The sequence below is a fragment of the Lissotriton vulgaris genome, chromosome 3_1 (assembly GCF_964263255.1).
Source record: "Lissotriton vulgaris chromosome 3_1, aLisVul1.2, whole genome shotgun sequence".
NCBI lineage: Eukaryota > Metazoa > Chordata > Amphibia > Caudata > Salamandridae > Lissotriton > Lissotriton vulgaris.
In genome coordinates, this window is record NC_141689.1 from 602,738,649 (window position 1) to 602,757,020 (window position 18,372).

Sequence of the window (18,372 nt, forward strand, 5' to 3'; positions counted from 1 at the left end):
AGGCAGGTGGCATATTTTGCATTCACTTTCTTTGTTCCAGGAGGGATGGTGAAAAACTGCCAGATAAAACTGGATTTTCGTTTAGAAACCCGGGGCAACTCATCAACAAATTGTTGTCCCTCTCTCTCCTCTTCTTCTTCTTCCTCATCTTCCTCCTCTCTGTTAGTCAGAATTTGACTAGGTGGTCCTCTCTTCTTATGAGGAGGTGGAGGTGGTGGTGGGGGTCCACCAGCTGCAGCAAGAATGGAAGCCATTGTGGATCTTCAGATAAATGGTCTTTCTCTCACCAAGATGAAAGTCAGAGTGAGGAAATAAGGAGGGGTTTACATGATTTGGGGAAAACAAAAGTTCTGAGCCAATGAAAAGTGTTATTTTTAGGGCACATGACCTAGTCATACATCATTTGGAAACCAAAAGTGAAATGAACCAATGAGAAGTTTGATAAACAAGTCACATGACCTGTTCCGCTTACGTTACGCGGCGCGCGCCGCGTCCCAGATCGCTTTTGGACCGCGGTCCGGAGCACTTCCGGGAGCGCTAACGCGACGCGTCATTAGACGCATTACGCGATAACGTGATATGTCGCGCTTCCGCGACGCGTCACTGTTCCTCTAACGTAACGTTGACCGGTTCGCGGACTAGATCGCGGCATCAAGATGAGCTAACGGAAAGCTTCCCGGTTCGCGAAATAGAAGCGAATAAAAAAATATTTAAAAAAAATTATCAATAAATATCTATATATATTTTGGGATTTAAAGAATAATACATTTTACAGCTACAGATGTTAGCTTTTAAAAAACCAATGAAATTCAATGAAAAAACCATAGGTTATAGACCATATATAGTTAGGAATTCGCATTTACAAAACCTTATTTTACTCGCACAAAACCATTGAAATTCCATATATAGTTAGTTGCACTAACTATATATCGCGCACCCGCAATCCACTGCTGATGATGTCACATATTACATCATTCATGACATGGTCAGTGACATCACTGATGACATCACTGATGACATTATCCAGTGACTGTATGTTTCTGTAAAGTTAAAATATGTCTTACATATTGAAGAATGAGTGGATGTATAAGTGTCTGGATAAAGGATTTAGTAGGTGCATGACTGACTGTATGAGAGAGTGATTAAATGTGTCTCACTGAGTGCATTGGTTAGTGACTAAACTGTCTGAATGTGTGCATCAGTATGTCTGTTGTTGTATAAGATGATGCATGTGTTATTCTGTACCTATATGAGTAACTATATGGGTTATTGATTGGTTGCCCAAGTATTTGTATGGGAGAGCGAGTGTGTGTGTGCGGGTGTCTAGGGGGTGTGTGACTCTGTGCATAGATGTGTGAGCAGTGGATTCACTAGATGTATGGGTTCAAAAGTGCATGTGGAAACAGCTGTATGGGCGGTTGACTGTGTGCATGAGTGTATTGGTGAGTGAATGGATATCTCAGTGCTACATGTCAAAGTAAGTATATATGTAAAACACAGTACATGTGAGAGTTGACATATATAAATAACTGTGCATAAGAGCCAGTGAATGTGTGAGTGGCTGTATGGATCATTGTGAACTTGTATCAGGGATTGTATAAGAGAATAAATATGTGTTAGTATATGTTTGAATAAGTAAAGTTTGTATAACTGTATAGTTGAGGAAATGGAGGTGTGATTGATTCTTTGCATGACTGACTAGGTGTGTGAGTAACTCCATGGATGAGTGACAGTCTGTGAGTGTCTGTTTACACTGATTGTATCTAAGGTTATATTAGAGTCTGAAGAGGTTCATTGTATTATCACATGAATGATATCATCAGTGATGTGATCAGTAATGTCAAATGAGATGTCATCAGTGATGTCATTTGAGATGTCATCAGTGATGTCATCAGTGATGTCATGTGAGATGTCATCAGTGATGTCACTGACCATGTCATGAATGATGTAATATGTGACATCATCAGCAGTGGATTGCGGGTGCGCGATATATAGTTAGTGCAACTAACTATATATGGAATTTCAATGGTTTTGTGCGAGTAAAATAAGGTTTTGTAAATGCGAATTCCTAACTATATATGGTCTATAACCTATGGTTTTTTCATTGAATATATATATATATATATATATATATATATATATATATATATATATATATATATATATAAAATAAATATTACCTACTGGGGGTCGCCAGTAGGTATATATAGTTAGGATTTTTTTGAATAGGGATTTCTGAAAATTCTATGTTGAATAACTTTGGCGTTGAAGGACGGAATTGGCTGAAATTTTCAGGAAAATGGCAAATTTTGTTTTTGAGCGTCCCCTGAAAGTTTGGGGGGTTTCGTGAAGTGGGGGCCCGAGAAAAAAGGGGGGTCCCAAAACGTGTTTTTAACATTGAGTTTTCCATAGGGCGGTTGGACTCACCTTTAGCTCGAACGGCTGAATGGATTTCTATGACACTTGGCAAAATTGTAGGGACTGGTAGCCCGATGTGCCTTTGCTAGGTCTCAAGATATGTGCTCCAGTGGGTTTTGAGTATTTTTGGTTCAAAAAAATATATATATCTGGGACAGCGTCCCGGTTAGCGCCCCGGTTCGCGTACCAGACGGAGAAGCGGATTGGCTCCCTGGTGACTGTGAACATTCTAAACAGTTCGGAGCGGCCGCCATCTTGTCTCTCGGTAGGAGCGAGAGACAAGAGGTAGAAATAAATGAAGGGGGAAATGAATGAAAGTGGCCAAGGTAGACCCCTCCTGACCCCCACGATTGATGTGGGGGCTATTAAAGGGCCCCGCGTGGCAAAAAAAAATAAAAAATCGATTTTTCGCGGTGGAAGCGCTACCCGGTACGCGAAACGGGTAGCTTACCGGTAGCGTAACGGGAATCCGCCATCTTGCGTTAACGTCTAATTTGGACACAAGATGGATGATAAACAATGCTGGGATTGTATCAAAGGGGGCAAGGGAGACATATCCTGACCCCCTAGGTTTTGTGAGGGTGGATGAGGAGGCCCATATATGCCCTTAAAAGAAAAAAAACATTCAAATTTTCGCGCGGTTAGCGCCCGGTGCGCGAACCGCGTAGCGCTCCGGAAAGCGTAAATCGTGAAAATTAGTAAAAAAAAAGTTACATTTAAAATTTATTTAGAGTGATCATAGTTAGGGTAGCTCTGAAAAGAGCTTTTGGGTCTGTGGAAGATTTAGGTACTTATAAGTAGGTACCAATACACAGTCTTAAATTCTGGATGAAAACTCTGTTCCCCTCATCTGAAAAGTGCACACCATCTCCTCTGTAGATATCTTGCATGTAGTAACGCAAGTTATTGTTGTAGGTGGAGCCCATTCCATGGTCTCTCATGTAAGCTGAAACAGACTTATTTACATGCTTCCTCGCTTTCTCAATTTGTGGACAAAATTGATTGGACCACCTCCATTTCTGTCTTTGGCATTTATTGGAATATACCAAGGCAGTTTGAGGAAAAAGTGCCATCAATTGCTCAAAGGTGTCCTTCAAAAGCATTTCCAGACCTACCCCAGTCAAAGTGCCCAAATCATTTCCTCCACAGTGCACTATTATGAGGTCAGGGTTTGGCAAATGCAAAAAGGTTTTCACCAATCGTATCAATTAGTGACATCTCAATCCTCTCTGGCCAATCCATTTGATTTCCACATTTTGTAAATTGAGGTTGTGTAAATTTCTGTTTTCAGCATACCTGTGAGCCCAGTGGATGTAGCTATGTCCAAGAATCCAGACAGAAAACATGGTGAGAGGAGGTTCTGCTTTAGCATGGGAGGAAAATCCGTTCCGCTCGCGGATTTTCGGTAAATTCGCAATCCGCAAACGCTCGCGAATTTACCGAAAATCCGCAAATTTGCACGCAGCGGATTTTTTTTTCTTGGTGATACAATTTTGCGGCGTGCGATGTAGGTGCGGCGGGCAGCAACAATCTTGCACTCGCGAAATTACAAAATTTGCAATTCTGCACAAGAAATCCACTAGCAAGCAGCATAGACCTTCTGAAAATGAAGATTTTTATCAGAATAACTCTTCAGGTTGACATTTGCCTGCCCTTTTTTGGATTTGAGGCCTTTTGACTTTCTTTGGATCACTTTAGGATTAGAAATAAACTTTCACAAGTAAGCTTTTTCGGCATTACATTTGCTGTTCGGCAGAAAAACGAGTTTTGCTAAACTGAAAGAACTCAGCAGCAGGTGCAAAAGTTCAAATTCATCATTAGTAACCATTCCCTGTAGTGCTTCCTGACTGGGGCCCCTCCAGAGTTCAGTTGCTAGTTGCAACAATTGTATGACCATGCTCTGACCCTCACAGCTGGATCATAGAATAGCTACAAGTAGGCCGCAAAGGTCCTGGAAAAAAAAATTGCACTGCAACAGAAAGCAAATTACAGATAAGGAAGCAGGTGCAGACTGGAATTTTAAAACAGTGACACATTAATAAATCAACCCCAAATTAATTCATGTCAGTTGAAGCAGGGCAGGTGTGCTTGCTTTTCCCCCCCCATAATCTACAGTGATGATGAACCAGAGGGTGGCATTGATGTACCAGAGGGTGGCATGGGTGAAACAGAGGGTGGCAGTGGTGAAACAGAGGGTGCTGCGAACCTGTGATGATGAACCAGACGTAGAAACAACATAATCGCGACCGTTGCGAGCCGACATGAAAGTTCGCAATTGCGAACTGGTACAAAACCCTCGCGAACTGGCAGAAATCCTTGCGAACACAAAAAAAAAAAAATCCGCAAAATTCACGAGAATTCGCGGATTTTGCGGATTGCGAGTTCGCAAATACGCAAATTCGCGAACGCCAGATTCGCAAAATTCGCCCATGCCTAGTTCTGCTGCAGTCAGATGAAGTGTGGGAATGAAATGGCAGTTGAAACAATAGGAGTTTGTAATGAAAAAACTGTGGAGTTTCAGTGCTAATGATTCAGTAGCAGTGATTGGTGGATTTTGCTGAAAACAGAAAGTTAGGGTGCATGGATGTGTTCTTTGAAAGATGTAATTCGAATGGTTAAGAAAAATCATTTTAAGAAACATTGCACTGGATAAGCAGGTGTACTGAGAGTTCAGAGTTCATTTGAAACATTGTTGTGTGAACTTGTAAACATGAGAGGTCTTTCAGGAGGTAGTTGCTATGGAAAAAAGGCAGAAAGGGCAGAGGGGGGGAGGGTGTTGATTTGAAAAAAGTGAGGGAAGAGATTTGATTTGGTGACATGAGAGATATGTGTGATGAAGTACAGCTTTTCTGTGCCATTGTTGGTTGCAGCCTCTGGAGTGCATACCCTTTGCTCTGCTAAAGAAAAATTGGTGTGTGTCTGAGACTGTTTTGAAATTCAAAAAGCATTTGCTAAGGTGAGAAAAGATTCATTTAATTTAGATAGAGACTAGTATGCTTTAGGGAGAAAATTAGGAAGAATGTTGTGTATTTAAAATGTTGCTTTGTGTGAACTGTTTTACAAAAAGATTTTGTTTCTTTTGAGAAATTGTAATTGGAGATAATGTGAAGTATTAGTACTGACAGGGTGTGCTTGTACATAGGAGCTTTGCTGTGTTTTCAAATTATGACTTGAAAATCGTTTTTAAGGAAAAGGAATGCTTTTTAAATTTATGAGAAGGAAAACATGGTGTCTGCTTCTTTAAACAAATATTTCACTTGCCCCATGATTCAGGGAGAATAATTTGTTTATTTGATATGTTTAAAAACGTTTCTTGAAGTCATTTAGGTTTCTTGATATGTACTGCTAGAGTTTCATAGCCAGCATGGTGCATATTTATAAGGACTTTGAGCCACTTTCACGTTATTTTCCCCATGTTAAAAGTGACGCAAAAGTGGTGCAAGGGCCTTGTAAATACGCCCTCATGTGTGTTAGGGCATTTTTAAGTCACTTCCCCATGAATCTGGGAGAATATTTTGCTTACTTGATGTGTTTAAAAAATGATATACATAAAAAGTTATATTAAATACATATAAAATATATTTTTCCTTTAAAAGAAGAATACATTTTACAGCTTTTGATATTTGCTATTAAAAAACCATTGAAATTCACTGAAAAAACCATAGGTTATAGACCATATATAGTTAGGAATTAGCATTTACAAAACCTTATTTTACTCACACAAAACCATTGAAATTCGCATATATAGTTAGTTGCACTAACTATATATCGCGCACCCGCAATCCACTGCTGATGATGTCACATATTACATCATTCATGACATGGTCAGTGATATCACTGATGACATCACTGATGACAACTCAAATGACATCACTGACAACATCACTGATGACATAATTCATGTGTTATTACGATGAACCTCTTCAGACTCTAATATAACCTTAGATACACTCAGTGTAAACAGACACTCACAGATTGTCACTCATCCATGGAGTTACTCATACACCTAGTCAGTCATGCAAATAATCAATCACACCTCCATTTCGTCAACTATACAGTTATACACACCTTACTTATTCAAACATATTCTAACACATATTTACTCTCTTATACAATCACTGATACAAGTTTTCAATGATCCATGCAGCCACTCACATATTCACTGGCTCTTATACACAGTAATTTATATATGTCAACTCTCACATGTACTGTGTTTTACATATGTACTTACTTTGACATGTAGCACTGAGATATCCATTCACTCACCAATACACTCATGCACACAGTCAACCACCCATACAGCTGTTTGCACATGCAGTTTTGAACCCATACATCTAGTGAATCAACTGTTCACACATCTATGCACAGAGTCACACACCTCCCAGCCACCCACACACACACTCTCACTCTCCCATACAAAAACTTGGGCAACCAATCAATAACCCATATAGTTACTCATATAGCTACTGATCAACACATGCAGCAGTTTACAGAACAACAGATATAATGATGCACAAATTAAGACAGTTTAGTCACTAACCCATGCACTCAGTGAGACACATTTAATCACTCTCTCATACAGTCAGTCATGCACCTACTAAATCCTTCATCCAGACACTTATACATCCACTCATTCTTAAATACGTAAGACATATTTTAACTTTACAGAAAAATACAGTCACTGGATGATGTCATCAGTGATGTCACTGACCATGTCATGAATGATGTAATATGTGACATCATCAGCAGTGGATTGCGGGTGCGCGATATATAGTTAGTGCAACTAACTACATATGCGAATTTCAATGGTTTTGTGTGAGTAAAATAAGGTTTTGTAAATGCTAATTCCTAACTATATATGGTCTATAACCTATGTTTTTTTCAGTGAATATATATATATATACGAAACACATGCATACACAATAAAACCAAGTAAACCATGAACACGATAATACAATTGCATAAGAAAAAAATATATTGAGCATTGTAGTCAATAAATACAATATTAAATATGGAAAATTTCAAAAGCACAGATATAAAAAATAATATAACTATTAAAATAAATTTGCAAATAAAACAAAATGATTATAAAATATGAGAAATAAAGCAGTTAAATATGTAAAACCTATTTAATAAATATAATGATAACTACTGGAGTCTAGGAATATTAAGTATACTAGTCGCACCCTAGTTTATGCAACAGAAGTTTTGGACTTCAGAGGGGTTATATTTAATAATCATACTAAAGTCACCACAATAACAGGGAAGGGTTGGACTTAGTGGGAGTTAGATTTACTATTCCTACTCCAGTCAGTGCTACAATAGGGAAAGCATTGGACTTCAGATGGTGAAATTCCCTATTCCTACTCCTAGCTACAAGGCAGTAAGGGAAAGTGAGCGACTTTGGAGGGGTTAGGTTTACTATTCCACTCCAAACAACACAACGTATAAAAAAAACTAAAAACAATCAGTTTACATAGTTGCTCTTCAATAAAAAATCAATTATCAATTAACAAAACGTTATTTAACTATTAATAAAATATCGTCCCACGCTGTACCCCTGAGAACCTTGCAACCTACACTTAAAATATAACTAAAAATATCTATTTCAAAACAAACATATTTTAAATATATTAAATAATTATCAATTAGTGGTTCATTGTTAAATAATTATAATTTAATTACCTTCCCCCAGGCTCTTACAACCTAGCAGACCGCAACTAAAATAAAAACAAGGTAAACAGGCATTACAAAAATATCATATTTAATATCTAATTAAATAATCAATTTGCACATAATAATTAATAGTTAATTAATTATTAATTAACGTCCCACCCTATACCACTAGAAAGCTAGCATCCCAGAATTAAATATAAGAAAAATATATTAGCATTCCATATTTTACCGAATTAAAAACACTTAAATAATTAATTATCAAATAATGAATTGTTAATTAATTATTACTTGGCTTACTAGTCGATAAACTACATAGTTAAAAATAAATTAAATAATTAATTACCAATTGATAATTAATTGTCAATTATGTAATACATAATTAACTTTCCACCCTGTACCCCTACAAACCTAACATCCCACAAATAACATATAATAAAAATAAATCAGTATCACATAATCTACATTATAAACATGAATTATATAAATCAATATAATGCATTAAATAATTACTAATTAAATATTTCCTAATTAACTTCCCACTATATGCCTCTACAAACCTAACAACCCTCTTCAACACTATAAATTAAATAAAACTTTAAATCAATTAAAATTGCATTTATGTAAACAATAGTAAGGCATACAATTAATCTAATAACCAGAACACATAAATATAAAACAATATTTTTTTCAAGGTGAATCCATGATGTCACTGCACACAATTAGCCCTAGGGGGATTGCTATAAGAGGTCAAACAAAACCAACTGTGTGAATAGAAAAATGACGTCGGTGAATACCAATGAATAGCCTTTTCACACAATATTGGGCAACTGTGTAACAAATAAAATATAAAAGGACATCAATTTGGCAAATTAAATAGCAAACAGAGTCCAGTCTCATACTAATTTGTGCATCAACCAGTGTTTAACCAATTTAAATAAAAACCACATGTCAATTGATTTCCTCAAGTTCAATCCGTCTATTGTGAACCATGCTCAATAAATGTGTCCTTTTATATTACCTTAGTTTCAATGTACCAGTAGGGTTTTTTGCTAGTTTTTCCAGGATAAACCACCATAACTTGTCAACCCTATGGTTGATGACTGAAACATTTTCCACTAAGGGAGCCCTTACATACACCTTGGTTAATTGAGCAAACGGCTTAACAAATATGTCAATATATATACAACCCGTTTCTAGGATGGGACCAAATGAAAACAATAGGCTTGGATCTCGTTCCCTTCTCGCCTACACAGTAGATGACCTGGGGAGTCCTTTTATTCTTGTACATTGTAGATTTTGACTTCTGTCTTTTTGATATGCAGAGTGTTTCTTTTCACTGTCCTGAGAAAGCCCCTCTTTGATGCATTACGAACACTTGGCAGGTCGAAACATCAATGAAATGCCTTGCCTGGATACAAGATACACTACTTGTATTTATTTTGCGATCTAAGTGCAGAGTCCCAATAGTGGAAGATTCCAATGAACTTTGCCACACACCAGGCTTTTTTGAAATAATATATATTAATTGTACCTATTATTTTTCTGCTTATGTGTCATACACGGATTGACACACTGCACACACTCTTTTGCACTAAGCAAAGAAGACCCTTAGTAATGTTATTGTAAATAACTGCTAGTAAGTACTTAAAGAAAATAAATTGTTCTTTTTTGATCTCCGTCTCCTATATGCTTTTATGTGAAGAAAATATAAAAAAGTTAACTGACTTCAACATGTATACAAAGTGAATCAGACACAACCAATTTTTGTGTGCTAACTTTTTGAAAGTTGGAATACTTCCTGTCCGTCATGACATGTTTAGCCTGCTTCACTTGTGTTGCCCAGTGCCATGGTTTTCCTTTACTGACCCATGCTATGAAATCCAGCACTGATTTAGCCACTACCCTCCTCCATCTGTTGCTCTCTGATTTCCTAGAATTTCCGTCTTCCTTTTCCTCTTGGGCTCCGTTGTGCACTGGAGCATGCTTAAGGTCACCACTCATTTCTAGCTGGTTCTAGAATGGGCCACACCCCCCTTGACTCCTGAAAGAGCCATGGGTCCGGTGGCCACTTTGGGTGTGGGGGTATTTGTCAAAATGTGTTTATTGAATGTTATTAAACAGATTATAAACAATCCCTAAAAACAAAAACCACAATCGGTTCAAGCTTTCTTCACTGGTGCACGTCCCAATCCTTAAATAGCTAGAAAAAGAACACAGTTTCACGTTACATTAGGAACAGCTCCTGGAAATCAACTCAGAGAAGATTTGGCACCAATGTGTTACTTAGCCCCATTATCCAAGAAGTAGTACCAGTATAACCCCCTTCCTTTGAGATGTCTGGAATAGCTTAAAGCTTTCGTTGAATGATCAATGAAACCCCAAGTGGGTAAATGGGGTTGACTGCTTACATCAACTGAAGGAAGAAAAGAGAGCCAAAAGGAAGAAAAAAAGAGAAAAAAGAATAGACAAAAAATAAAGTCTCAACAACTGAACCCAGGGAAGTTCATAAGCTCTTATTTTGATACTGGGGGAAAGGAGAGCAGAGTCGACGTGGTAATCCCCACATAGTGAGCACGGTGGGAAACCATAGATGGGGCAACCTTCCCATGGTCCCAACCTCGGGAGGAAGTGGAACCGGGCTAGATCAGAAAGAGGTGCAAAGCTCTCAATCTTGGACAGCAAGCAAACAAGGTGAGTCCCTCAGATAGGTAACAAACAAGGGGGCTCCAAATATAGTCAAAGCCCTTTCGGAAGTCTTCAGCTATACCTGATAAATGTTCCAACGCTAGTGCACGCCACACGTGGGCATGCCATTGAGTGCGTGAGGGAGCCTCCGGCTTCTTCCAGTGTGGTACTATTTAAACTGCACCCCTCCTGTTGTTAACCACTTGGCTTTCAACTCTCAGAGAGTGAGCATCGCCTCTCGGCCCAGCAGTCCAGCGCCCCAAAGAAGAGATCAACTGTGCAGACAGCTTCATCACAAGGAATTTAACTGTTCTAAACATCCTGTTTACTCTGACTTCTCCTACCATCCCAATGACACACTAAGGGATGTAAACAAAATATTTACTCAAGTGCACAGTAAGCTGTATTACTGCATGTGTCACCAAACACACCCTGCAATTCAAAGGTAGGTGAAAAGGAAGTAAGAATAATTGTTGAGAGACTTGGCTAAACTCTACACACTATTGAAGACAATATTCATGTGAAAATGTGCACAAGCATGAACATTGAAAAGGCTGCACATCCTTAAGAATCAGTAGGTGCACATCTAGATATTGCAATGCAGACAGAACACTATTAGGAAAGGTACTGTCTAGGAAGAGAGAGGTATAAACAACTTTCCAATTTCCTACGTGACACTAGATCATAACCACATTCCCCATAAGGGGCTGATAGAAGTATCACAAAGAAAATGACAGGAGAATCGAAGAAATAGAAGTATTCTAGTTCAGAGAAGTAAACACACACAACTTGGGGGGAAAGGTGGGGAAAGCCACTCAACCATATAAATGAAGCAACCTTCCATTTTTTCCTTTAACCGAGCCTGCCTACATGCTAATTCGACTTAAACCCTCCCCAAACCAGATTTTCCTGCAAAAAGAGCTTACAACATGTCCTCCCAGTCATCCTGAGAACAACAAGATGACTCTCTCCCTCTCTTTCTCTTATCCCCAACCCCCTTTCCCTTGGAGGCTATTTAAAACATGCCGTGCAACTGATCTGCGTATCGAGTAATCAGTCTTTCAATCAATCAAACTGCATTTGTAAAGTGCACACAAGTGTTTTGGGAATTAGTGCTCCCGGCATAGGTCCTGCAGAGACGCTCGACATTCATGGTTAATGAACTGGCTTCTTGACACTCCCAAAGCCATTTGGTGCCTGCAGACTGTTCTCGGGTCACATGACTGGGTGTAGTTGGCAGTATTTTTTTGTATATTACACCAAGATAGCCACAAAATAAAGGTACTAGGAGTGGGGTGCCTGGATGGGCTTTCACAGACAATAAGTGGGGTGGAACCGTGCCATTGTCTCATTAAAATATCTTCACATTACCCTTTTGTGCCTGTAGGCTGACTGGGGCAAGGGCAGAAGGCTGGACATTTCAAAAACCTCTGAATGGGGAAATTTCTAGAAACATGTCCTACTTCAAATGAGTCAAAAGAGGCACCAATAATAAAAATAGGACCATCAGTCCCCCTCTTCAGATCACTTCTTGACATGTGGAAGACTAACAAGGGCTGCTCTGCTGCCATGCTGATTGGCTGCAAGAGGGACTGCTCCGCTACTCTGTAGCAAGAAGGACGGTGCTGCTGGCCTGCTGCCTGAGGAAGAAGACCTGGACCTGCACTTTGAATCCAGGACTAGTTTGCTGGTCTCCTGTTATGAGCTACAGGGATACAGCAAGCTCTAACACCCTTAACCCTTTGCCTGAACTGTGCCTGCTGTGAGTCCTAACCACACCATCAGGTGCCTCCCCAGACCTGGACCCTTGGAAGTGGGGATGAAGATGCTCTGCCAGCCCAGCTGTGGTCCCCTTCAGGACCGACACAGTGTGACACTTCCTAAGGCAGCTCATGCTGCTCCTCATCGGAACAGATGCAGCACAATGTAACTTGATGCAGGACCTCACATCACAACCCTTGCAGCTCCTCAATGGATCCAATGCAGCATGACACAACCAGACACAGGACCTTGCACCACATCCCTTGCAGCTCAACTGAGCCAATGGCACATGACACAAGTCAATGCTGACCTCGCATTGCAGCCCTCTCAGCTCCTCATCAGAACTGACACAGACATTGCAACTCAATGATGGACCTTGAATTGTCCTCAGAATCGCCACTGTGCAATGCACAAAATTAAGGACATAAGATACAATTCTTAGCAGGCCCAACTTGATCCCTGTAGACGGCCCATGCTCCATCCCAGTCGGCCATAACTTGTGACTATTTCCAGGTCTGACAGGACCAGCTTACTACAGTTGGGACTTAGCTCTTTTAGGCACTATTTTTGCCTAACTCCAATCAAATGAATATCTCAGGTTCTACCTATTGGATTTCTGTGATTTTGTTGTCAACAAATTTTTACCATTGACTCTAGTTTTCTAAATTGTTGTGGGATTTTTCTTTTGTTGTGCTTTCACTTTATTACTGTTTAAGTAGTGCATACATACTTTAAAAATTGCCTCAAACTTAACCCTGATTGCTTTTGTGCCAGTCTACAGGAGGGTTAAATACAGGTTAATTTAGTAACTTTCTTTTCTTCACCCTGATAAGGATTGTGGCTCTTAATTGTGTAGGGTTTTCACACCTCTCAAACAGCAACCCAGGTTTCACAGCAACCACTGCACCGAGACCGATGTACTCGCCGCGACCGATGTCATCTGCTCCTTGTTTAACCAGGGCAAAATGGCAGCCCTCATTCTCCCAGACTTCTCGGCTGCTTTAACACTGTCTCCCACTGCACAATAGCCACCAGACTCCACAATCCTGGCATCTGCAGCAAGGCCCTCGACTGGATATGATCCTTCCTCACTGGCAAACCCCGGCGGGTCAGACTCCCTCACTACCTCTCAGAATCAACAGAGACCAAATGTGGAGAGCACCAGGGCTTCTCCTTCAGCTCCAACCTCTTTAACATCTACATGGTCCCCCTTGCAACCATCAACAGGAACGACAGGCTCAACATTGTCTCCTATGTCAATGACACCCAGGTAATCCTCCTCCACACAAACAAACCCAACATCACCAAACACAACTTCCAAGAATGGATAAAAGCCGGAGCCACCTGGCTGAAGAACAGCTGCCTAAAAAATCAACTCCGAGAATACAGAAGTCCTCATCCTCTTCTCCACCCCCCCCCCCCCCACAACGGATGACTCATGGGGGCCCCCGCCCTTTGACATTCTCCCACCCCAACAGACCACGCACAAAACCTCAGCATCATATTGGACTCATTGCTCACAATGAACCACCAAACCAACGCTGTATCCTCAACCTGTTTTAACACCTTTCGCATGCTTCAAAAAACTTTCAGTTGGAGCCCATCCGAATCCAGAAAAACTGTTATGCATGCACTCATCAGCAGCAGGAGGAAAGTCCTTTTACTACCTCGCAGCCAAAGCCTTGAATGACCTCCTTCTCCACTGCCCCAGTTCAAGAAGGACCTCAAGACCTGGCTCTTCAAATGATGACCTAGCATTCAACGGAGCCGCTCTCCTCTACCCCCAAGCACCTTGATACACTCACAGGTGAGTAGCTGCGCTTTAACAACCCCAATTGATTGATTGATTGATTGATATCTCTCTCCACCTGTATTTCATCTTTGAACAATGCCGCTCTAGTAGATTTTTACTCGAGCGGCAGCTTTTTCAACACGGACTGGTAGTTTCTTATCGCGAGCGGTCGCGAGCATATGCGACCACTCGCAATGAGAAACCTGACCTCCCCGCTTTGAGAAACTCGCTGGGAGGTTTATTTTACACGCTCGGGATCAGCAACTTGATGTTGCTGATCGCGAACAAGGAAAAAGTCTTGCCGGAAGGTCATTTTGCTCGCCACGCATGTTTGCACTGTGCTATGCGCAGTTTGCATGGTGCGAAGCAGCGCAAACTTTGCAAACTATGTGAGTGTATCGTACTGATTTGCCCAGGGTTATTATCCATTCCCTAGGAAGTGGTTGAGGAACAGGATTTTGAGTTGGCTTTTGAATTTTACAAAGGAGGGAATTGTTGTTATGTAAGGGGGAAAAGAGTTCCAGATTTTAGGAGTGCTTCCGGCGAAGGATCTTTCCGCAGTTTTTTGTTTTCTAGTTTTTGGTGGGATAAATAGGAGGGTGTTTGAGCTCCTGAGGTTCTTTGCCGTCGGCGGCTTTTTTGAGCCTTTCCACCAGATATCTGGGTTTGCAGGTTGGGTTTGACTCCACTTCATCCTCCCCTCTTTGGTTGGCCATGGAACGCTCTTTCATATCTCCTTTTACATTCAAGGAATATCTTTTGTTTACTCATAAACCACAATCCATATCTACTCCCATTCTTAAATATACTTCCAAGATTCTTCCTCTCCTTCCTATTACTTCTTTTCTCGATCAGCCCATTTGGCACAATACATCTATCTTAATTAAAGGTAAACACATTTATTGGAAATCCTGGAGATTGCATGGCCTTATTTGAGTTCACCAACTATTCCATCACAATCAGGTTATCTCGTTCGCATTAGCTGCTTCCTTGTTTCATTTACCTCCCACTTTTCACGCTAAATATTTGTTATTGAGACTTGCATTACAATCTGCTTTTGATGCCTCTCTTGTTCCTCCTCCTCCCCCCCTCGTATCATGAGTCCTCTGATATAACTTCCCTACGCTCTTTACTTCTTAAACGTTCCAAAGCTTCAACAATTTATGCTCTTCTTCGATCTATACCCTCACCCTGTATTAAAACCAAGACAGAAGAAGCTTGGGAAGAAGATTTGGACATTTCTTGGCCTATTGAGATATGGGACAAATTATGGTTGAAGATTCCCAAATCTTCTAGGGCTGCTAACACAACTCAGACATTATTTTCCATATATAACCGTCTATTATGACCACCACTGACTCTTAGTAAACGATATCCAGATATCTTTGACAAATGTTGGTCCTGCTCTTCACCACATGCAGACCTATTCCATATGCTTTAGAAATGTCCCCTAATTCATACTTTTTGGGTGAAGGTGTGGTCTCAAATTAACATGATTTTTTCTTCTACTCACTCTTTTTCTATTTCTCATATCTTTCTGGGCTGTGTTTCTCCTATTTGGGAACATTGTACTTTCAGGGTAAAAATAATCGATTTACTAATAACAGTTGCTTTCCAACAAATTACCAAAAATTGAAAGATTTCACTAAAGTCTCATATCAGGCTTGGTGGTACGCTGTTTGCTACAACCATAGATTAGATACAACATTTGTCTACCCCTTGATTTTAGCTACAAAGAGGAGAGAATTTTGGAGCCCAGTTACACCATTTTTTAATATGAGTGCTCGGTGTTCTCTGTCTTTAACCCCAATACAACAAGAAGTTACTAAACCTCCATGATTTCCTTTAGGTTACTATATGTACTTTTTCTATTTTACACTTTTTCTATTTATTTTATATGTCCTATGTAATTTATTGTTCTGTAATTTACCGGTTGCCAGTCATGCTTACAGTCTTTCTTATTATTACTATTGCTTGTTTTGCTGTTTGATCATATTCATTATATGCGATGTCTTATTTTGTACATATTTAATTTATTTGTTTCAATAAAAACTTTTCTGAACTGAAAAAAAGAGGATATCTGCAAAGCCCCGGCCTTACCAGAGTTTGATCCCAACCTACTGAGCATAGTCACCACGCATGCCAGTGGTAAAGGTATTGGAGCGGTACTGACCCAGAAGAACATGGCCGGTAGTGAGGACACCATTGCGTTTGCCTCACGCTCTTTGACTCCCACTGAGGAGAAATACTCTGTGATAGAGTGTGAGGCTCTTCCATGTGTATGGGGTCTCGAGCATTTCAGCTAGTTTGTCTAGGGCAAGAAAGTCCTACGACATAGCGATCACAAACCACTTACTAAGGTCTTAACCAATAAAGGGATGTATACAGCTTCGCCCAGATTGGCTAGTTTGTTATTGAGATTATTGGACTTTAACTACAAGGTGCAGTACGTACCCGGTACCAAGACTGTGGTAGTAGATTTCCTTAGTCGTTTGCCCCTCCCCTTGAATAAATGTGTAGAAGATATAGGTGAGGAATTTCATGTTGTCAATATCATTGAAGAGTTCCCTGGGATCACTATGGATGAATGGATGAAAGCAAAAAATGATAACAACTCTTTGCAAGATGTAGGCAAACTGATACGTGGCAGGTGGCCTGAAAAAAATGGTCTGTAAGGAACTCAGAATCTTTTGGGAACTCAGGAATGGGTTGTCATTAGGAGGAGGTCTAGTTTTAAGACAAGCGAGGGTGATACCTCCTGGAGCAGTAGGAAACCGAATTTTAGAGATCTGCCACGTAGGGTATCTAGGAATCAACAAAATGAAAGGCAGGGTCAAACGGTAGTATTGGTGGTCTGGTTGTGACATCGCCATTGAGAGAAAGATGAGAGATTGTATACAATGTGAGAACTCAGATAAGTCACATGTGACTCTTGGGCCCATGTCACACCCCTTGCAAAGGCATACCCTGGGAGAGAATAGGCATTGACATAATGGGAAAATTTACAAGATAATGGACGGAGAGGTGCACAATGGCAAAACATTCACCTCCAGTCACAGAACTGGGTTTAATCCATTGTTATTTTGCTCACCAAGCCACGCCAGTTCAGACATGGCTAAATGCAAATCAGTCTTGATCCTGTGCCTCATGGGAACAGTCCAGACCAAGCTGCCAAGCCATGTCTTCCCTGGACCGAAATCAAGCATCCTAGGACTGGTTTCTGGCTATCAGCTGTCTTCAGTCAGGATAGCTTGACTCCAGTGGCTTAGTGAGCACGGGACCCACGTCTGGGCATACCATTCCCACATAGGGTAAACAGCAAAATACAAAAGATGATGGACGGAATGTTGCACAATGGCAAAACATTTACCCCCCAGTCACAGATCTGGGTTTAATCCATTGTTATTTTGGTCACCAAGCCACCCCAGTTCAGACATGGCCATATGCAAATCAGTCTTGACCCTGTGCCTCATGGGAACAGTCCAGACCGAACTGCCAAGCCATGTCTTCCCTGGACCGAAATCAAGCATCCTCGGACGGGTTTCTGGCTATCAGCCGTCTTCAGCCAGGATAGCTTGACTCCAGTGGCTTAGTGAGCACGGGACCCACGTCTGGGCATACCATTCCCACATAGGGTAAACAGCAAAATACACAAGATGATGGACGGAATGTTGCAAAATGGCAAAACATTCTCCCCAGTCACTGATCTGGGTTTAATCCAATGTTATTTTGCTCACCAAGCCACCCCAGTTAAGACATAGCCATATGCAAATCAGTCTTGACCCTGTGCCTCATGGGAACAGTCCATACCGAACTGCCAAGCCAAGTTATCCCTGGACCAGACTCAAGCATCCACGACCGGCTTCTAGCTATCAGCCATCTTCAGCCAGGATAGCTTAACTCCAGTGGCTTAGTGAGCACGGGACCCACGTCTGGGCATACCCTTCCCACATAGGGTGAACAGCAAAATACACAAGATGATGGATGGAATGTTGCACAATGGCAAAACATTCACCCCCAGTCACAGATCTGGGTTTAAT